The 24,058-nt window shown below is 40.2% G+C and overlaps 1 protein-coding gene across 1 annotated transcript in view; it reads right to left on the bottom strand.

The window, feature by feature from the left end:
* FBXO34 (F-box protein 34) overlaps positions 1-15,578 on the bottom strand; it is a 71,457-nt gene extending 55,879 nt beyond the window's left edge. Inside the window, exon 1 of the mRNA XM_069464970.1 lies at positions 15,459-15,578. The gene's annotated coding sequence lies outside the window, so the exon portion shown is untranslated. The remainder of the gene's footprint in view (positions 1-15,458) is intronic.
* Positions 15,579-24,058: the final 8,480 nt, after the last annotated feature.

Genomic DNA, 24,058 nt, shown 5'->3' with positions numbered 1-24,058 from the left:
GAGATAAATACATTTAAAACCCATAAAGGAGACATCACTTACAGCTTCTGGCTGACAGTACAGATGGAGCAGTCCTAGTCCAAAACTCTGAAATCCAAAATGCTCCAAAATCCAAAACATTCTGAGCACTGACATGACACCACAAATGGAAAATTCCACACCTGACCTCATGTGACAGGTGGCAGTCAAAATGCAGCACACAACAATGAAGATGACATTGTTAACGCTGCAGAAAAAATGCTGTTTTAGGAAAACCCCCTCAAACTGTACCTTCCTCTAAACTCCACCACAATCAACACAGAAGATGACTTCTGTGACCAAAAGTCACAGGTTTTCCCCACACACACCAACCAGCAGGCACCAGCTAGTGTCCCCTAATTCAGTTCTGACACTATCTACCTGGAGATACCATCAGATCCAACAGGGTGAGGGCTCAGTCCCCAAAACTGCCCCCTAACACACAAGTTCCAAGTCCAGGCCTCCAGAGCTTCTTACCAACTAGCTTCAAGTTGAGGTTTCCACGACACTCTCTTTGGGTTTGATTAATTTGCTGGAGCAGCTCAAAAAACTCAGGGAAAAACTTACTTAAGTTTATGGGTTTATTACAAATGATGTTAGGTTATCAAGCACGAAATGTTTTATTTCCTTAAGTACTACATTACACAGTTGATATCTCTAACACTTTCACTTTTATACTTATTTTTATTGTGAAGGTACATCCTCATCCTTTCAAAAGCACTGTTTGGCTTTTGATTATCTTTCAAATTTTTTTAGAGCAATTTTTGTGAAACTCTGGGTAAGTAAAAAATTTGTGTTATTATTGAATAGGAGTTCTGTCGTGAAACCAATGCAGTGCAGACAGCTCAAAACATCAGCGAAGTGTTTGGGAAGGATATGGCCAATTCATGCACAGTACACTGATGGTTTGAGAAGTTCTGCTGTGGTGATTTTAATCTTGAAAAATGAGCCACGCAGGTGACCTGAGACCAAGGTGGATGAGGGGGTGAAAGTTGTAGTGGAAGTGAATCCATCTCAACCCATGAATAGCAGCAAGGTTCAACGTTACTATTCCAACAATATTGGACCACTTGAAACAAATCAGCAAGACAAACAAGCTGTATAGATGGGTTCTGCATGAATTAAACGAGCGCCAGAAATCATCTAGAAGCTTGCCTTTCTCTGTTATCAGGACATAAAGAGGACCCATTTCTACACCCTATTGTTACATGTGATGAAAAACAGGTTCTTTTTGACAATCGCAAGTGTTCGACAAAATGGTTGGATAAAGATGAAATGAAGGAACACAGTCCAAAACCAAATATTCATCAAAAAAAAGCTAATGGTGTCTGTTTGGTGGTCCAGCACTGGTATTATCCACCACAGCTTCATGAAACCTGGTCAATCGATTACAGCAGATGTCTACTGCAGCCAACTGGATGAAATGATGAAGACACTTGCGAAATTGGTCAATAGAGACAGGCCAATCCTCTTGCAGGACAACACTCAACCACATGTCGCACACATGACGTTGCTCAAACTACAGAAGCTAGACTTGGAAACTCTGTCATCCACCGTATTGACCAGACCTTGCACCAAATGACTACCACTTCTTCCAGGCTTTGGACCCCTTCTTGCAAGGAAAAACATTCAATTCTCAACGAGCTGTGGAAAACATCTTTCACAATTTCATTACCACTTGCTTTTCAGACTTCTTCGCTATTGGCAAGAACAAGCTACTGTTAAAGATGGCAAAATTGCGTCGATAGCTTAGGCACATACTTTGATTAATTATATTGCTTCTTGTGTGAGATATAATAAACTTTTGATTCAAAATCAGACATTTCACATTTAATGATCTAGTATAAAGGATACAGAGGAAGAGATGAATAGTGCGAGGCATGGGGAAGGGTGCGGCGCTTCCAGGCCTTCCCTTGGACGCACTACCCTCCAGGTACCTCCACGTGTTCAGGTGGACACTCACTGAACCCAGACCTCTTAGGTTTTTATGGAGAACCATGCTGAAATGTGATTAGCCTTCAGGCTACGGGGTGGGACTCTCTCTGGAACGACAGTGTATGACCCACAATCAGAAAGGTGGGGGAAGCCAGAGAGATTCTGTTTCCTGAGGCCTGCTCCTGAGGCCTAAGGCACCCAAGATCATAATAACAAATGACTGTAACAAGGACTATGGAAGTTATTAGCCAGGAATCGTGGATGAAAACCAATATATATGTCATAACACGTAAGTGCCTGTAGACAACATGATCAAAATGTGTGAAAGGCTTATTGAACAACTAGAGCAGCACACATTCATAACAAACAAGAAATCATGTCAATTTATAAAATCAAAGAGAGACTGCTAAACAAAAATCATTGTTAATGGTGACAATGATGACTTTGGAGAAAACATTTTAAAAAGCTACCAAGCAGAATATTTCCTCATCCCTAAAGGACCCACTTCCTGGTCCCTGGAGCACTTCTGATGTTTCTTCTCACATAAAAAAATAAAATACAATGTACAGTAACCTTTTAATTGGAACACAGCAGCACAGGAAGCCCATCACTGTTTGCTGCTGCTGTTAACAGCTGACACAGGTATTCTGGTGATGCTACTGTGCTGCTCAGTCACCCCGAAGACATTATTTTTCCACTGTAATAACGGTATGTCATTTTTTTAATGTCAGGTATTTATGTGTGAATAAGTATATGAAAATTTATATGCTTATCAGTAGCATATAAATTCAGAGTCAATGCCAAACAACCACAGATTACCCACATGGCTGAGATGGTGACACCTTTGCTTTCTGACAGTTCAGTGTACATGCTATGCTTCATGCACAAAATTATTTAAAATATTGTATTAAATTACCTTCAGGCTATGTGTAGATGGTATACACGAAACATAAGTGTATTTTGTATTAGACTCGGGTCCCATCACCAAGATACCTCATTATGTATAAGCAAATATTCCAAACTCTAAAAAAAAATCCAAAATCAGAAACACTTCTGGTCCCAAGCATGTTGGATAAGGGGTACTCGACAAGCAGTACAAACTTCAAATCGTTTCCAACACGGTTGGAGGGATACAAACAAAATCACTAATCCTTTAAAAATTCTTAGTAACTAGTACGGAAATTTCATTTGGGGCCTCTGAAACACATGTAGGCATAGACAATAATCATTAACTCTTTCAAAGTAAATGCTCCTAAGGATAAAGACTATACTTTTCAATACATTTCGTTGTATTATCCTAGAAAGCAGAACTTCAGTAAAGGGACACTCAAATGTAGAAGGCTCAAAGTAAACACACAATTAACACTTGGTGAGTGAACTGAATAGTTTAGAAAAATAATGCAGAGGGAAATAAAATTAAGCTTTACTTCTTTGAATAATATGTCTACACCACAGCCATACAATACAAATGGCAAATTTCCTTAAAAAACTGAGTACACCGAGATTCATTAATGAAGGCTTGATATGGTTTTCTTTTAAAGGATAAAAAAACTAAGTTTGAGTCTGTCAAGAACATTAAATTGAATTCATGTTGAATCTTCAAGAATGATATCACTGGCCAGGTTTACTGCCTCATTCCTGTAATCCCAGCACTTTGGGAGGCCCAGGCCGGAGGACTGCTCGAAGATAGGAGTTCAAGACCAGCCTGGTTAACATAGCAAAGACCCCTGTCTCTACCAAAAAAATTTGTTTTTAAATTAGCCAGGGTTGGTGGCAGGCAGCTGTAGTCCTCGCTACCGAGGAAGCTAAGGCAGGAGGACCACTTGAGCCCAGCCATTCCAGGCTGCAGTGAGCTATGATTGCACCACCACACTCCAGCCTGAGCAACAAAAAGAGACCCTGTCTCTAAAAACAAAACAAAAAAAAATTATATCACTGTTACGTTAATAAAACAAGCAGGCTAACAACCTTTACAAATGGAAAGGTGGGACGTTATGCTCATTTTCCCCAAACTGGGAAGGGAAATTTATTTTGTCCTAACTTCTCCTAAGCTATCAGTTTGGAGGAGGAAAAAATGGACTCATCAAATTCATTTCATATAGCACTCTCCAAGAATACCAAACAAGCAGTATCAGTATAAATACAGGGTTATTCAAATTTAATTCTAACCAATTTTGACTGAACATCTAAAGCTAAGAGAGCATTCTTGATTCTACAGGAAACAAAGATTAGTTAACTATTGGGCCAGTCCTTAACGGACTTATTCAACAGTCTAAAATTTTAAGACATTTAACAGGAATTACCACTGGATTATATGATCCAGTCAAGAGGTAACAAGTATTTAAATCAGAGTCATCAAACATGAGAAAGATTCAGCAAGTGTTCAGTTAAAGCTATGCTTGGAAACACCCAAAACATCTAAAAAGGACTTTAACAAAACTGTAATACTTAAGCAGTCCAACAAATAATTTGGCAAGGAGATTTTAATCTCCAAAATTAATTATATATTTTAATTAGGTATCTTCCCTTTCTTATGTCCCTTAAAAGTAGAAGGGGAAAACCCCATGAAACATTCATAAAGGAATAATTCTTAAGAGAAGATTTACAATTGTTTGTTCTCTGTATTTTAAAATAAGAGAATTAAAATTCAAAGAAGATAGATATGGTAAAGAGTCACAAAATAAAATAAGACAAAAACCCAAGAATCAAAGTGACTCTCTAGTAATATATACAACAATGTTTTAGGTAACTGAGAACACCAATAATACAGAGGACTAAGTAAAGAGGGAAGAAAATTTTAAATAATTCATTTTTTAGATTCAGAAATAAAACTAACATGGTTTAAGTTTTCACCTAAATTTTAAGGCCATTTAATGGTAAAAAAGAAAAGAAAAAGGTTAGTCTTAAAACCTTTTGTACCGTAATTTTTAAATGTAAAAATATATTATGCAGTCTTAAAAACATATGCAACTAGCTAATAAAACAAAAATGTGAACTCTTCAGTAAAGTTAATATGTATTTGGTCTTTAATAACCAATTTTATTAATGATATTTGCCAAAAAGGGGGAAAACACAAGGTGTTTCTAAAAAATAAAAGCCAAAAGAATAAATTCCTAAATAAAGACTGCCATTTGCTGAAGAATTTAAATAAGGTTTGCAAAACTGTGCTAAGAGAAAAAAATGACTAAAGTTAACTAATACACTTAATATAATGCCTGGCATATAAAATGTACTATAATTTTTTCAGTAAATGAATAAAATATGCCTTGAAATTCCACAAGGTAAAAATGTTGGTGTGTTTTTTACCTTTTTATGAAGCTTATGATATCACATGATAAATAAAATACAGGCAAAGAAAATGTCCAATGAAAGATAATTCCATAAAGCATAAAGCTCTAAGACCCTCTTTAGACTTTGTTTCAGGATACATTTTGATAGTCCTCTTTGTAGTACCCCAAATGAGCTAAAATAGAGTGATGATGATAGAGCCCTTCATCTAGCAATGATGACAGTCTGAACTCAAGAAACCTATTCCCTAGGGCTACAGTGACTGGGGTTTGTAGAAAGCACAGAGAATCTCCAGAGAATAACCCTGATGACTGAACTTGAAATAAAATCTCTTGCCCTACTTTGGAAACAAGTTAGCCTCTCCTGGTTCCTGGACAATAAAGCAAAGGTGTCTTTTGATACTTTCTTATGAAACTCAAGTATGATTCATCTTCAGAAACTCCAGCGAATCAATAATTCTCTTCTGTAGTTCCAAGAATGACTTTACACCTTCAAATAAACTAGTCTATAAACAAATCTTTTTAATTTTCAAAAAACAAATGAACTCCTACAACTGAATCTGCTAAAAAGGTTTCTAAGTTAACCAGCAGAGCAGAAAACAAAATAACTGCTTTTTTCCAGAGAAGTTAAGGCACTCATAACAGTCCAGCGTTTGACATAGCATCATAGGCTTTCCTACAATACAGCCTCTAACAACACTAGGCTGTCCCGGACCCCTGGTAATAGCATTGTTTACCTTTATACCAAGAAGGTTGAGAAAGCACCAAAATCTGCACATGGCGTGTCCTCAGGCAGACTTCGAGGGGTTCATTCCGTGAGACCTAAAGTTCTTATGACATTGTCTAAACGAAAAAACATGTCAGCAGGGCCTATGGTGGTTCCATGTGTGCTAAGTGTGTCTGTGACAGGATCAAGCATGTTTTCCTTATTGGAGAAAAGAAAAATCATTGTGAAAGTGTTGAAGGCACAGGCACAGAGTCAAAAAGCTAAAGTTAAAAGGGAAGTTTTGAGTAATAATTTTTTTAATTTTCAAAACATTTTAAATCTACAAATTTAAATAGCCCAGCTATGTCCTTATTAAAGATAAGGAAAAGCTAAGCCTTCAATTGTGTGCCTATAATTTCGGGATTTAAGATATAAAGCTTAGAATTTAGTAGGGGAGACAAAGCTAATTACACATGAAACCATTATAGACTAATAAACAATAGTATATATAATGAAGTGCCAAAGTGCTAAGTAGCTAAGTACTCAATAGTCACCACAAGAGTTCAGGGCAATGGAAAGGTTACAGAGGGGTACTGAAGAGTCCAAGGTGGTTCTTACAGGAATAGGGTTCTTATAATGGATGATTATATTTGGAGAAACATAAAGGGGAAGGCAAGGCTGAGGAAACTGCCCAAGTGAGCACTAGGTTTGTTGTAGGGGGTCCCAGGGAAAGGGGAGGAAGGGTGGACTATCTTACAAAGTCTTAAAAACCACTTTTAAATATGATGCTTCAGAAACCTAGGAGAAGTTCTTGTTCAGCAGAGTAACATCAGCCCAGGGGAATTCTTGTCCAATTAACCTGCCAACTGTGTACAAAAAGACTGAAGGGAGCAAACAATGCAATTACCAAAACCATCACAGAGACAATTACGGAAATCTAAATTCAGAATGATGACTGGTGTAGATCTACGCAATACAGCAGCCACTAGCCACATGTGGTTTTCCAGCACCTGCAATATCCCTGGTCTGAACTGAGATGTGCTTTGTGTGTACATGCCCACCAGATTTCACAGACTTTATATGGAAAAAAAAAAGACTACAAACACACTATATGAAAGAAAGACTATAAACTTCTCGATAATTTTTTACATTGATTACATGTTGAAACAATATTTTGGATATACTATGTTAACATATTAAAATAATTTCATCTGTTTCTTTTTCCATTTTTGCAGCTAGGCTAACTGGAAATTTTTAAAAGCATAACATGGCTTACATTACACAGTGGTCCCTCAATATCTATGGAAGATTGGTTCCAAACCTCGATCTGCAGATGCTCAAGTCTCTTGTATAAAACAGTGTAGTCTTTGTATATAACCTGACATCTCCCGTATGCTTTAGACCATCTCTAGGTTACTTACAATACCTAAAAAACAAGGTAAATGCCATGTAAATAGTTGTTATACTGTATTGTTCAAAGAATGACGAGAAAAAATCTATACATGTTAAGTACTAACGAAATTTTTTTTCTTGAATATTTTTGATCTGCGGTTGGTTGAATCCACAGTTGCAGAACCTACAGGTTCAGAGGAACTAGTGTATTGCTATTAGACAGCACTGCTCAACATAGTTATCTCAACTTTTCTGACTCTCCCATTCCTATTATTTAAAACATTTTTAACATGTACCCACTAAAATGTGATACATATACATGTACCACTGTAAAAATGTATATAAACACTAGAAAAATTAGAAACATAAATAGGAGTTCTAATATTTTTCTTTTTGCAATCCAATACACCATCCCACACACTCCACACGGGGGGCTTAAGATATTAGCAGAGAGATTAAATGGGAAAAGACAAATCCAAATGAAAGTTTCACTAAGATTTAATGACTGCTTGACTATGGGAACAAAGAGAGGATAGACTAAGGATGACATAATGGACACCTGTTATTCAGCATCCACTGCCTCCCATCATGCTGTTAGGTAGGAATGATCCCCAGCTCCAGAGGTAGGCCCAGGCTGGCTAAACCAATTAGCATATCCTATTTCTCTGGGCTTAGTGATTGGTTCAGAAGTGACAATACAACCCAAGGCCATGAGACACAAGAAGACATTTCTTGGGCTACTGGGAAGAGAAATTCTCTTCTGGCAGTCGTTCTTAAGTTGAGGTTCACAAACCCTCCAAGGATTTATGGATAGAAACTCAGGTGAAGAAAAAAATTGTATATTTTCACTAACCTCCAACTGTAATTTAGCACCCCCTTCTACAATGAACTTAGGCAACACACCACAACAGCATTAGCAATATGAGGTTCACTTTGTCACCGGTAGAAATCAGGTATTTTCCTATTACATGACCATTGGATGCGGATACTTCCAAATAGTGATAATACTCATTACCACTTGGAAATTATTAGACTCACACTAAATCTTTTTAATAAAGAAGCAAATATCATTAACAATTTTAAAAATGTTTTTATAATGGTATTTTAATATAACTGGTTTTCTTTGTACGGTAGTCCTCTGTATTTTCCCAGACTTGACAGCAGGAGGATGTAGGGCTTGAGGTGCCACACACACATGCTGTGACCACAAAAGGACCAACACGCCACAGAGGCTGAGCTCATTAAATAAAGCAAGAGAAAGATGAGGTCCAATCACGTAAGTATAATTGGATCAAACTTCACTTTTGGACTTTTTAATACTGCAAATCAGTGAATTTGACTTGGTTTTCTATTATATTAGCATAAAAAAATCTAAATTATACTATACAATTGATTGCAACAGTTTCTATCTCAGCAAATAAACAATACCCATGTCTCTGGACAGAAACAGCAAACTTAGAGAAGGCTTCACTTTGTCACGTTGAGGGAATCTTAGAAAAATGAGTTCAGTTTTTCACACCTGAGTGTACTGCTGACTCAATACTCACTCCAATCAAGTTCTCACATGCATTTCCTGTTTTAAATAGATAACACTAAGGTTTCACAGATGACCTATAAGTGTGAAAGAGCAGATATACCTGCATAAGATACAGAGGGCACAAAGAACATGAAATGACAGTTCTACCCAAAAAGTTAAACTGCCACTCAATATGGTGGCAGCACTTTCTGATTCAACAACATAGTCCTAGGGTTTATGGTGGCAGGAGCCCCTTAGCACGCAAGTTCTGCACTGTCATTTTGGAGTTTGTTCTTACAAGTTCAGTCTAATCTCTTCATTCAGCTCACTCAAAGTTTACGTATCTTTCTATCTCAATAAATCCTGTTTGCTACAACTACTTAGAGCAAATGCTCTGCTTCAGGTTCCTAAACAGTAAGTACAAAGCAAACAGGAATATACAAAAGCAGCAGCATCTCAGTAGTTACAAACCTGACAAGAGTCAACAGTTGATGGATATAAATGTAGGCATGACCTGGGTAAAATTATCACTGAGAAGCCCTAAGAGGTAAGGGCTGGATTATAGGGAGCAATAATGGGTCAAAAAAACAGAGCTTTAGGCCAGGCACAGTGGCTTACACCTATAATCCTAGCACTCTAGGAGGCTGAGGCAGGAGGATCACTTGAGGCCAGGAGTTTGAGACCAGCCTCGGCAACACAGTGAGACCCTATTACTATGAAAAATAGAGAAATCAGCCAGGTGTACTGCTACACGCCTACGGTCACAGCTACTCAGGAGGCTGAGGTGGGAGGACCACTTGAGCCCAGGAGTTTCAGGCTGTAGTCAGCTATGATCATGTCACTGCATTGCAGGCCAACAACAACAACAACAAAAAAAAAACTCTAAACAGTCTGAATCTGGAAGAGAAAGAATTGCCAGCAAAGCTGAGAATTTAGAGATAAGCAAAGAACCAAAGAAAAGAGAGAACTCAAAGAATGAAGGTCTCTATACAACTGAGTATCAGACATGACTAATAGGATAAAGATTTAACAAAAAGATCTGTTCTTCACATTATTTCCTTCCCCCAAAACAGTCATTGGGCATAAAATAATACTCAAACTCCCTCCAAAATCTGGTCCCACACTTGTTTGCTACTCTTGACACCAAAACTTCTAATCATATAGCCTTTAAAAAAAAAAAAACTCTTCTCTGGATTCTTAAGGACTTGTCTTTGTCTGGTCAGGTGCCATTAATACAATAAAATGCCTTACACTGTGCAATTTATAAACACGGAAATTTATTGCTCACAGTTCTGAAAGCTGAGAAGTCCCAGATCAAGGCACTGGGAGATTCAGTGTTGCAGTGAGGGCCCGTTCCTCATAGATGCCACCCTCTTGCTGTACAGGATGGAAGGGACAAAGAGCTCCCTCAAGCCTCTTTCATAAGATCACTAATCCCATTCATGACATAATCATCTCCGAAAGGCCCCACTTCTTAATACTGTCACGTTGGGGATTAAGTCTCCATATATAAATTTTGAGGGGACACCAACATTCAGACCATAGCAAGGGCCAATTCAATGCCCACACCCAGAAAGCTTTCCCTGGCAGTCACAGTTGCTTCCTTTGAATTCATGTAACATTTATTTACCTCTCTTCACACACCTACTTAAAACCCAAACTAAGCAGGGCATGGTGGCACCCGCTTCAGCCCAGAAGTTCAAGGCTGCAGTGCGCTATGATCATGGCTATGAACAGCCACTGCACTCCAGCCCGGGCAAGACCTCATCTCTTGAAAAAAACAAAAAAAACAACCAAACTAAATTATAAGCTTAAAGAGAACAGGGGATATGTACATTTCTTTATGCTCTAAACTCCTAGCATAATGCCACCCTAATGTACTAACACAGGAGGCACTTTCAACAAGCAGCTTCAGAAGAAACTGGTGGAAGTAAGATTGCAGGCAATTAAAAAGCTCAATGACTTGGAAGGTACACGAAGGAACTTTTTGTGGTGATAGTAACAGTAACGTTCCGTATCAGACAGGGATATGGCTTACACAGATGTATGAGCCCCTCCAAACTAAGGGAATGGTACACATAAGATCCCAACATTTTATTACATACAAACGTTACCTAAAAAACAAATAGTAATAGGCAAGCTGAAGTGTCTAGGTGTAAAGTACACTTACTTTGAAATACAAGAAAAACATAAGATTGATGAATGGAAGAGGAACAGGTGGTAAAGTAGCTCAATTACAGAATCTAGGTGATGGGTACTTAGGTACTCAACATACAAACAATTCTTTCAACTGCTCTGTGACTGAAATTTTTCTACTTTAAAAATGTTAGAGGAAAAAAAGCAAAGACCAGAAATTAAGGCCATGAGAAGCTTGTGTATTTCTCAAGTTCATCAATTAAAGAAAAAGATTGACTTCAAAAAAAAAAAAAAAAGAAAGTAAATACATGCCTGAGAGTGGAAAGAAAAGGAGAACAGATATTTGGACTGTCCCTCTTTCCTCGACCTCTAATTTTAGGCGCCTACACTAGTTCTGACCTTGAGCATTTCTTCTTGCCTCAAAGAAAGTGCTAGCTTACTAAACTCCACTCATTCTAGGACAATCCAAAACTGTGGTGTCTAGGCTCTAGGCCCTCCTTACACCAACCTTTAGGTAAGACCTCTGGCCAATCTGGCATAACATACATGGTTCATCCTCTTGGCCCAATTCTAACCTCTCAGACCCAGGGCCCTCCATGACAAGGGAATGTTAAAACAAAGGTTAACGGTCCTTGCAGCAAAGACATTTTACCTGTGTGTCACAGCTCCTGGTTGAGTACCTGGCACAGAGGTACTCTAAAATGTTGGATAAATGAAACATGCCTAGTAATAATGCAATAATCACACTCATTTAGCACTTAGTTTCACATTTATATCTACCCTGTGCTGAGGGTGGGAAATGTACATGCTAGGTTTCTGAAGTTGAATACCTAAAAAGGGACAACTGAGAGTCTCTTCTATAGAGCACTAACTAGAAGATAGAGTTGGAAATGAAAGGTTGGTAAGTTCTTTTAATTAACACTAAGAAACATCTACATTTTAATTATTAATGCTCTCCTGGATAATATAATGTTCATCAGCTTCAAAATACCATAAGCATAAACTAAATAGAAGACAAACTATGCAAAGATAAGAATTGACAAGAATTCAATTTCCAGATGATCTAAATGCATTTGAAGTTAATCTGCTCTTTTTTGTTTTTGTTGCTTCCAAATGACTGCAGATTATGCACTTGCTGAATTTTCCCTTTGTCACACATGACCTAACAAGAAAGGCATTCATCATACCATAGTAGCTTCCCCAAAAGTATCTGGTTCTAAACAGCTGCAAATTTTGGAAGATAACACTAAATGATATCTCTAAAGATAAGTATGTCCTCTCTCCAAAAAATATTAAGATTAAAGTTTACTAGAACATAAAAACTGTCAAATTAAACTCGCTGAGCATAAATTAAGTTTAGAAAATAAAGTAGAAAATGTTATAAGAATCTTTTGTTATGTTACTAAAACAATTGATCCAACAAACATATCCTAAAGAATTTCTAAAACACAGCACTCTCATTCTTCATGACATTTGCTTTTATACCTCAGAAAGATGCCACATCACTAATGACTGCTTAATTTCGTCCCTTCAAATGCTGTTAAGTGAATAAAATGACAAAATGTCTTAAAATATCAATAGTAAGCCCAATTCTCAAATCAATTTCCATAAAACCATTTATAAGTAAAAGCTGCTTCTCACACCCAAAACTGGAAAGCACGGGTGAAAAACATTCTGCCAAAAGTTGAAACAGACAGTGAAAATCTTTCATACAAGTTATGGCTTGTTCAATAGTTATACAACAATACCCAGAAGCTGGCTTTTTTAATACTTGTCAGTGTCTCTCAGTCACATCAGAATACAATAAATTAATATTTATTTGCCACCTAATAACTCATTTTCCATAAGCAAAATAAAGGGAAAAAATGTACTGCCAAGGAGGAACTATTTTATTATCATCACCTGCAGGTCTTTCAACTCACCTTTAGTTTCACTTTCATTCTTTCCAACTGAAGCTAGTACATTTAATTTACACAGCCAGGTGTCCTGCCCCAGCATGGCTAGTACTTGGGAAAGACACATGCAAGCGTCCTTTTTTGTACCTCCTTCAATTTCATTACATAATATTTTGCCAAGGTCCTTTCATCTTAAAGAGTAGATTGATCAACATCCCCAATATCAGCAGTTTCACATTAAGTCAGGTATCTATCAGTCTTTCCAAAGGCTCAGATTTCATCTTTAGAGCCTTCACTCAACACTGTCAACATACAATTTCCAATTTCTTAAAAGGAAAAAAAAAATAACTTTCAGTAGTAGTACACACAATGCTGTCGAATTCTCAAGACTAGTGAAGATGAAAATAAGATTTACAGAAAACCCTTGTTACATGAACTTCTAATCAAGCCTAATAGTAATTAACAGGGGTAAATTTTTTATTTCATTTCCTGCATTAATGGGCATAACTTTCATCTGCATGCTGATCGATAATCCTGGAGACAGTATCTTATCAATCACCTTTAAAGAGCAGGAAGTATTGAGAAAACAAACAAAAATCCTACCACTACAAGTCAAGGTCAGTGAGAAAGGATTGAGGCTTCCTAGCAAAACTTCCAGCTGAAGACACCAAATGCAATTATAGCTTCGAATTTTAAGCCTTCTACCTTCTGAACTAGATGCTATTTGCATAATTCTACAGAGAAGAAGAAATTAAAGTACTGACATGCTGGAATACCTGAAGAGGGTCGGTATAGCAAATGACTAGCTTCTCTCCCAGCCTATGCCTTTTGAAAGCTTTGGAAGAAAAATAATATTCATACACAAATCACTTTCTAGAAATTCTGTAATTTCATATTTCAAAGCACTACAGACAAAATTTTAGTTACCTCTCCCGACCGGCAGTCCTGGGATATGTTATTATACTAAGTTACAGCCCTGTCTCAGTAAGAAAGCAAGAAAAAGGCTTGTTGCTGAGCCCTACGCCACAGAGAACTCTCAATTATCCATGGTAGCACAGGGTGGGACAGGAACAACCTGGATCAATTAAATCCTGGATCAATTAAATCTTTAGGTAATTATTATTTAAGAAGAATGTTGGATTAATTCAAACTCCCCCTCCCCTTTACAATACAAAAGGTTCCTTTAGGGCAGCTGCCCTCCATGCCTGTAATCCTAGCACTCTGGGAATCCAAGACAGGAGGATCGCTTGAGGTCAGGAGTTCGAAACCAGCCTGAGCAAGAGCGATACCCTGTCTCTAGGAAAAATAGAAAAAATTAGGCAAGTGGGGTGGCACTCCTGTAGTCTCAGCTACCCAGGAGGCTGAGGGAGGAGGATCACTTAAGCCCAGGAGTTTGAGGTTGCAGTGAACTATGATGATGCCTCTGCACTCTACACAGGGTGACAAAGACTCTGTCTCAAAAAAATAAAAATGAAAATAAAAATAAAAATTTCATTTGAAATCCGACTCCCTCCTCCTGGCCATTTGCTACCAAAAAATGCTGTAGCAGATAATGTCTAGCACACAAAAAAGTAAAGCAAACCGAATTATCAATACACCAACTGATTATATTTTTTTCAATAATTCTTCTCACAAGCCATCGAACTGAGCTTAGTTAGCTTCATAAAAGGCATTTAAACACCCAACTCCACCTCCCAAAGCCTCCTACCTTGATTTAGATCTTTCTAAATCAAATGTCTCATATTTAACTGTAATAACGATGCTTGTTTAAAATTAAGTTAAAGATAACTATTATATTAAAACTGCAAAACGCTGGTATCGAACAACTTTCGATTCAAATCGGCTGCGATCCCAGGCGTTGATAGAGGACTGAACTTCCTTTTCCTCCCCTGCTGGTCCTCCTGGCCCTTCCGCGCGCTCAGGTCCCAGCCCGGGCCTGCAGTGACATCACGGCCCATCGCCTGGAAACCCCTGACGTCACAGACACGCGGACCCACAGTATTATTATGACTTAATCGCGGACTGGGGCCGAACCGCAGCAGACTGGCGCCAGCCCAGGCCAGGGAAGCATCCGACCCTCGTCCTGCCCCGTCCCCGAGGAAGGTTAAGGACAAGCGCCAGCTCACCTGCGCTGGGGCAGAGACGGACACAGTGGCCGAGTGCGACAGGGCCGAGGCGACCCCCACCCAGAACCCTACTTCCTCACCCGCGCGGTGTCGCGGGTGGGAGCGCCGGTCCGGTGCCCGCTCAAGGCCTATCAGTAATCTCCTCGGCTTCAGCCCCGACCCGGGACCCCGCTCCCGCCCGCCGGCCAGCGGGACCCTCCGTGGCCCGCGAAGACGCTTAGCGCCGGACGCGTGCGTGGGCGGAGGGCACCCGGGTACCTGCTCTGCACGCGCCGGGCGGCCGCCAGCTCCAGACCTGCTGGGTAGCGCCCGCGCCCCCGCCCCCACCCTCCCGGCGCCCGGGAGCGCAGGCGGGCGGCGGGAGGGGGCGGGGAGCGGCCACGGTGGCCGCCACGGGACCCCAGCCGCGCCGCCCTCACGCCACGCCCCACTCCGGCCCCGACCCACCTGCGTTCCTGCCCCGGCCGGGGCCTGGCCCGGGACTGCACCAGCCCGATGCGGCGGCGGCGGCGGCGGGAGGCCTGGCTCGCTCCCCACTGCTGAGGCGGACCGAGCACCCAGCGCTGCGCGGCGGAGCCCAACGCTCGCCTCGAAACCCATTTGTTTGGCTAAAACGGCGTGACGTCACGCGCCGGCCCAATCGACGGTTGGCCGGGGGGAGGGGCCAGGGAACCAGGGGGGTCGCAGCGCCCCCTGCCGGATAATGGGGGCGAGAAGGGGGAACGTGAAAAGGGAGATCAGGGCTAAGCCTCTCGGGTCGCGGCGTGACAGAGCGATAGAGCTTGAGCATGACTGCAGGAAAGGGAGTCAAACCCACAGGCCAGCCAGAACGGGAGTGACGCCAGGGTGCAGTCAACAGACCTCACAAGTTTATTAATACTCAGGGCGGACCCGAAGCTATAAATGGGATTACATACTGTTCGATATCCTGGCAGACTTGGGTCCCAGTCTTGGTTCTTCTAATATCTTGGAGGGCTGAGGGCTGTGAGCTTCAGCGTTCCAATTTGTAAACTGAAGAGGTTGGAAGAGTCCCTTCTGTCATGCCTTTCCATGCAAATTATGGCAGGAATACCTACCAAAAAGTAGATAAACTTTGAGGTTGACAATCTCAAACTGTTAAAGTCTGTAGAAGCTTATAGATTTGTTAATGATGAATATGAAATAGGTTTTTAATACCTTATATTCAAATCAGAGGGCCAGTGAGGAAGCTTTTTATCTCCAACCTTTGAAATTATCATTGTTTTCATTATAAAAGTAATTTTAACCACATTGAAAGACATAAGGACCATAAAGAAAAATCCTTCATCCTAACACAGTCACTCTGAGCATTTGGCATATTTTCTTTTGGAACTTTTCCCCGCTCATATTTATTTTATAAATGTTGTAATCATAGCATGAACATAGGTTTGTTCCTGTCGTTTCACTTTTATAAGCACTTCTCTTATTTCTACATAAGCTTCATAACCAACTTAACAGATGCATAAAATTACATTAAGTGGACATATGAAATATACTGCATTAATTCCCTATTCCCTATTATATTCGTTAATTCCCTATTGGACATAACTTATTTCCTTCTCTTTTTACCATGATAAAGAAATTGTAGAACATCTTCATGAATGTAGATTTTTTTGAGATAGATACCCAGAAATGGAATTACTAGGTGAAAGAGTATCAACATTTATTTAAACAACTCATGACATGGAAAACACTTTTATAGTTATTAATACAAATGATTTTTAAAAGGTTGTGTTGGAGTAGGAGGCAGGGCTGAGACCAGATGCAGGGGCTTGCAGAGTGGGTGCAGGTATTGAAATAAACAACCCTCAGGCAGAAGGTAAGGAGGCTACTAGGCTAGGAGCTGGATGCAAGGACATCCAGTGTGGGTACAGCTGGTAAAGTCTGACTAAGGGGTGGAGAATTGATAACCAGGGACAAGGACTGGCTTCAACTGACTTGTCAGCTGTCTGGGTTACCTTACATGAACTTTGGCTAATTACAATGTCATTTGCATTGTGGTTTTAAAATTTCTTCACCCTTGAAATTGCCATCACAGTTCCAAAACAACTATATAAAGCATGAAAATGGCAAGGAACCCAATCCTAGGAATTACTACCCAAATTCTTAGTAAAAGCCAACCTCTTAGCCTTCAATATTCCTCTGCTCAATTAGCAAGACTTCCTAAGACCAAAACCCTCGTCCTCCCAGTGCAGCTGCACTATTCAAGCCTGCCTGCTCCCTCTCTCTTGAGAGAGTGTACTTTCACTTTTGCCCTCAATAAAAGCTGCGTGTCTTGGCTTAAGTGGTGTGTCCTGAAATTCTTTTCTTCCCATAATCACCAAGAACCTGAAAGAACCTCCACTCGGAGGCCAGTAACAGTTGTACCAAGTTACACTTAAATCAGCAACTTTGATTTTAGCTTGTCCTTAAAAAAGTAGTTTTGTCCAATTATAAAACTCATAACATATACGTGTAAAATCATAACTATCAAAAAGTAAAAAGAAAATGAAAAGATAATTTTAAAAAATAACCTGGGCTGGGGGCTGTGGCTCATGCGTGTAATCCTAGCACTCTGGGAGGCCAAGGTGGGAGGATCGCTTCAGGTCAGGAGTTCGAGGCCAGCCAGAGCAAAATCGAGACCCCCCTGTCCCTGCTAAAAATAGAAAAAAAAAATAGCTGGGCAACTAAAAATAGAAAAAATTAGCTGGGCATTGTGGTACACCCCTATAGTCCCAGGTACTACGTAGGCTGAGGCAGGAGGATCACTTGAGCCCAGGAGTTTCACGTGGCCGTGACCTAGGCTGACATCATGGCACTGTAGCCCCGGCAACAGAGCGACACTGTCTCCAAATAATAAATAAATAAAAATAAAAATAAAAATAAAAAATAGGCTGGGTGCAGTGGCACACACCTGTAATCCTAGCACTTTGGGAGGCTCAGGCTGGAGGATCACCTGAAGCCAGGAGTTCAAGACCAGCCTGTGCAACATAGCGAGCCCCTGTCTCTACAAAAAATAGAAAAATTAGCTGGATGTAGTGGTGCCTCTTGTAGTCCCAGCTACTTGAGGGAGGCAGGAGAATTGCTTGAACCCAGGAGCTAGAGGTTGCAGTGAGCTATGATGACACCATTGCACCCTAGGCCTGACAACAGAACAAGACTCTGTCTCAAAAAACAATAATAATAATAAATAAATATTTCCCATAATCTCACCGCCAAGAAATAACCCCATAATATATCCATATAGACCTTTATATGCACATTTTTATTAGAATAACAATTGAAGATAGGTGTCATAATGTACATCTTAGCATCAAACTGCATGTCTTATTTAATATATTATCAATATTAGCTCAATATATCATGATCAGTTTAAACTTCATGTCATATTTGACTCAGTTACAAAACTTTAATTCATCTTTTCAGATTCATCTCAAATACTGTCCTCCATAAAACCTCTTGATTCCTCTTAGTTATAGGAATCAAAAAATTGATTACTGTGATTTTTTCCTCTTCCTTTATGACCCTTATTTTACTCCACCCACATCTTGCATGTCTGTATTTAAAACCACCTGCTGGATTCTAAACTGCTGGAGGACAAGGATTATATCCTACTATCCACAAAAGAGTAGTGCACTTGATAGTGCTTCAGTGTTTAATGAATGATTATAACCACATTAGTACAGATCACTATGTATAGTATATATATAACCATGTTAGTGATCTGTATTAACGTGGTTATAATCATCTGATAGTAGATGAGTATGATCTCCATTTTATAATGGTGTTTACTTCAGTTTGTTAATATCCAACATTTATTGCATTTACAATATATGATCCAGACATTATGCTAAGTACTTCACATATATTGTTTAATTTGATCAGAAAAACACCTCTACGAGGTATTGTTATTTCAGATAAGGAAACTGAGACTTGAAGAGTTAAGCCATTTGACCAAGGTTGCACAGATAGTATAGAGCCAAACTTAGCAAAGATTCCAGAGCCCTTATCATGCCACTATATTGTTATTGGGAGTTTCAGATGAGTCAGACATTTAAACTACAAAGCACCACACAGATATCATTGAACTGAAATGACAGTGGTTTCCATGTGGATAGCACATCTTCATTATCAAAATCCCATCAGAATCCATGTGGTCTAGTGCAGTGCTTCTCAAATTAATCTGTGGTTAAAGACTAGTTTTTTGTTGTTGTTATTTTTAAAATAGTTAATACATTGGGAGGCCAGGCTTAATGGTTCATGCCTGTAATCCCAGCACATTGTGAGGTTGAGGTGGGAGGATTGCTTGAGGCCAGGAGTTCAAGACCAGCCTAGGTAACATAGCAAGACCCTGTCTCTACATAAAATTTAAAAATTAGCCATGCTTGGTGGCACATGCCTGTAGTCCCAGCTACTTTGGAGGCTGAGGCTGAAGCAGGGAGGTTCACTTGAGCCCAGGAGTTTGAGGCTGCAGGAGCTGTAATCAGGCCACTACATTCCAACTTGGGTGACAGAGTGAGACTCTGTCTCTTAAAAAAAAATAACAATAATAATTAATATATTGTATACCAATTATTTTGTAAAACATAATAAAACCACTATAAAATAAAATTAATTTTGAAAAACAAAATAAAAACTCAAATTATTATTAAAGTCAATAGACATAAAATTATTTTGTGAAATTGCTAGTAAAGTTTCTAAACTCTTATGCTTAATTTCTTTTCCTGTCTCAGAATGGCCAGTGGACCATACTTTGAACAGCATTGTTCTAGGAGAAAGAAGAGCTAGGAGGCCCTGAAACCATGTTAGGCAAGTCCTTTCCTAGATTCTGGCTCTCCATTTGCATAATGGGAATGATCCCCTGAAAACAAAGCAGTAGAGCTAGTCCAGTATATCAGGCCACAGGCTCTGTGACAGGTCCTCAGGCAGGAGCTTCCCAGGTGGGCACAGAGTGGCACAGTGAGACCATGGGACTGACAGAAGGTGAAGAGGAACAAGACTGAGGTGGCACAGTAGCAGAAAAGGTCTAAATATATATATCATATAACTTTGGTTATTCCATCAGTGAGTAGAACTGTGGTGTCTCAAGCCAGCAGACATCATTGTATTAAATTAAAACCCAGTGCAATGGGCTTGTCTTGTATAAACAGGGTTTCATTACTGCTCTCTGCTTAGGAAAAAACTCAGAACCTACCACTTATTCCTTAATAAGCTTACTCCTACTCCTAAAGGAAAAAACATCCACTGCTGTGGTTTGAATGTGTCCCCCAAAGTTCATGTGTTGGAAACTTAAGCCCCAATGCACCAGTGTTAAGAAGTGGAACCTAGGCTGGACGCAGTGGCTCACTCCTGTAATCCTAGCACTCTGGGAGGCCAAGGTGGGAGGATCACTTGAGGTCAGGAGTTGGAGACCAACCTGAGCAAGAGGTAGACTTCATCTCTACAAAAGATAAAAAAAAAAAATTAGCTGGGCACGGTGGAACACTACTGTAGTCCCAACTACTCAGGAAGCTGAGGTGGGAGGATGTCGAGCGCAGAAGTTTGAGGTTGCAGTGAGCTGTGATCACACCGCTGCACTCTAACCTGGGTGACAGACCTTGTCTAAGAAAAAAAAAAAAAAAAGCAAGTTTTTCATCTCTTGCTCTTGCTTTATCACATGTTCTCTTGCCCTCCACCTTCCACCATGGGATGACACAGCAAGAAGGCCCTCACCAGATGTGGGTCCCTCAACCTTAGACTTCCCAGCCTCTAGAACTGTGAGAAATAAATCTCTGTTCTTTATGAATTACCCAGTCTCAGGTATTCTGTTATGGCCGCACAGAACAGACTAGGACACCCATTTCATCCCCCATCCCCCATGCCTCTAAGACCTTCATTCTCACCAAACTTACTTCCCCCACTGCTGAAGAAAAGAAACCAAGGGGCAGACTCCATTAGACTTTGCATCTAGACCCATCTTCACTGTAGAACCTAGGCCACTGGGTGTGATAATGTCTTTCCCTACCAATTTGACTGTATTATTCCGAAGATCAAATAAGAGAAGCAAAAGTGCTTTCAAAATTTTAAATTTTACAAGGGTAAGGCACGCACTTCAGTATGCCTGGAATATAGTCATTGGAGCACGCTTGAAGCACTGCTTACACCTGGGCTTATGTGTGTGGGAAGCACCTTGGTGGCAGCCGGGGCCTGGGCAGAGGCTGCTCAGCCATGGGAGTATATATATTTAGTAGCATCCCCAGTAAACAGAACAACTAAAGAGAAGCCGGAGGACCAGGGCAGCAGACTGTCAACAGACATGGGCATATATATCTCACAACTGAGATGCGGATTGTGAGGGACATAAATTTGAATAAGTATTGAAAGCAGAAAAATACCAGAAAATCACAGTTCTTATTTTTCTTTTTGGATCTTGTGCCCCTATAAAACTCCAATTAAAGCTAAAAACCAAGAGTCTCTCTCCTCAGACATAAAAAAAAAACACATCCTGATAGATACACAGACAATTTTGAAAATAATTTTAACTTCTTTAAAACATCCCTTAGGTCAACTTGTCTTAGAGTGACCTGCACCCACAGAAAAGGGAGTGAAGGACATACATGTAGAGCATGACCGACAGCCTCCTCCAGTGAAAGGGATGGAAAACCCAATCAATGCTCCAGTTCTCCTATGGCCACGATATTCCCTCAGGAGAGTCCATTGGTGTCAGCACCCTTTGACCTTTCAGCAACATTCAGAAGATGGTGTCTATGCTGCCAAGACAATGGGCCACAGCAATTTCCACATGTACCTCACTTCCCATAGCATATAAAAGAGCAGTTCCCTCCCTGAAATCTTCACATTCTTATCATCAAAACTAACACTTGGGCAGATTAGATAACAGGTCACAGTGGTCTCCAAGTCACTCTTTAATGTTTGAGTTTTTACTAGAATTCTAGGCATGGGTGATAATCTGTGTTCCTGCAGTTCTTATATATAAAATCTCTATGTACTCTATGGAACTCATGTGCAGTGCAGTGAAAATCAATGAAAGCATTTTGTTTGCTCCTCTATCAAGTCAGGCAATCTCTGTTCCATCTCAAGATCCCGCAGCCTGGAAGGTTCCTCTTCCCTCTCTTCCCCGGGCTGGCCCCCAACACTACTGTAAGTGTGGGCTTAAAGACCCCTCAGAGCACTGAAGGTACCAGAATTTATATTTAGAGGGACTCTGGAGGGAGGGGAAGCAAAACTGGGGAACTTGACAATGTACATTTGCCTAGCAGATACAGTTTTTACCTAGATTTTATTTTTATTTGGGGTGGCATAAGGAGGCAGCTAAAGCCTCTTCAAGCCAAGATTTCATTAGCCATCCTATCTGGTCTCCCCAAACTTATCCTCTTCCACAAAGCTGTTTAGTTCCTTCGTGACACTAACTACACTAGATTTTATTTATTATAACTCCTGTCGAGTGATAGCTTCAAAAGGATCGGGACTGAGTTTTATTCATCGCTGTATCTCAATGCCAACCTCGCTTCCTGATACCCAGAAGGTACCCAATAAATAGTGATAGAATGATTTTATTTTTAAGTGCAGAAAGATTCTTCTGCAAGGACAATAGCGATCTATATTAAGAATCATTTAACCCCTGCAGTTATGAGAGATGGAAGAAGTTTTTGAAAGGGAGACAGAAAAAGATGAGTGATTTTCTTGCTCCTAGGAAAGTCTTCCTAGCGGGGTTTCCCCAGGAGACATTCTCTCCACAGCCAGTGGAGTAAGACCAAAAGAGATGGTCCAGATAAGCCACACACCCTGGAGCCTGGAGCCACAAAACTGGGAACACCAGATCTAAACCCAAAGGTTGGGGCTTAATAAAGGACAAGATCACTTATGAGCTGTGCATAGGAGACTAGAAGCCAAAATAGCAACGCTGCCATAAGAAATAGAAAAAAAAAAATCACAAAAGGAGAAAGCAGGTTTGCATATCCCACTAATAGCACAGAAGGAATTAAACCCAGCTGCATTCCAAGTACAAAAACATATAACAGGCAGACAAAAGCAGCTCATCGCGCTAGTGCGCTCACACATACACACATCATCATCATCATCATTGTCCCTGAGCCCTTTGATCCTTCTCCCTCCTCTTAGAATAAAATCAGAACTTTTTACGCTTGCCTGTCATAATCAGACATGTCCCTTTCCTCAGCCTCTCTCCATGTCTGTCTCGTCTCGTTGAAATGTCACTGCCTCACAGAGCCTGTCCAAACTATCCAATGTAGTATTTCAGCCTAGTCACTTGCCTTCACAGTACCCGGGACTGGCACGTAATAGGTACCCAATAAATATCTGTTGAATAAATAGAAATATTTATACCTTTTCTTAACAAAAGCTTCAATCCAGGACACACATGTTAATCCCCACTGGATGACTAATCAATGTAACATGAATAGACAGTCTTGTACATTAAAAATAAGACCTGAATAAAGGCAGCATCTAAAACATTGCTGCAAGAATGTGACCAAAAATAGGAAATCTGAACCCTACAGAACCCAGCCAACTAGCCAGTCATGATTTTGATGCTTCAACACAAATTACCCTTGATTTAATTTTCTAGGTCACTAACTGATTACAGGGATATGTATCTTAGTCACACGGCATTTAGACAAGGACTAACATTCACTGGATAATGCCAGGTAACTCATTCCTACATCTTTCAATATGTCCCTGTTCTGTTTGTTGAAAAATGGCAAGAAAGAAAATGCTCAGAGGTGGGAGGTCAGGGAGTCACTGCCCATGGGCTGTCTACTGAACAGCAATTTCCCCTTTTCATCCTTGTTAACAGAATTTTGATCTCGGCTACCCTCTCTGTGCTTCAGGGGAGGTGGACCCAGAACCATGGGGTGAATAATGATTGACCTAAGCCAAAGATTCTCAATGGGGTGATTGATTTTGCCTCCTGGGGGACATTCAGCAATGTCTGGGGACATTTCCAGTTGTCACTACTTGCGGGGAAGCACTATTGGCACATCCAAGGGAGAGGCCAGGGATGCTGCTCAACAGCCTGCAATGCACAGCTC

The sequence above is a fragment of the Eulemur rufifrons genome, chromosome 2 (assembly GCF_041146395.1).
Source record: "Eulemur rufifrons isolate Redbay chromosome 2, OSU_ERuf_1, whole genome shotgun sequence".
Lineage (NCBI taxonomy): Eukaryota > Metazoa > Chordata > Mammalia > Primates > Lemuridae > Eulemur > Eulemur rufifrons.
The sequence above is the reverse complement of the archived record's forward strand: the minus strand, read 5'-3'. Positions and strand labels throughout refer to the sequence as shown.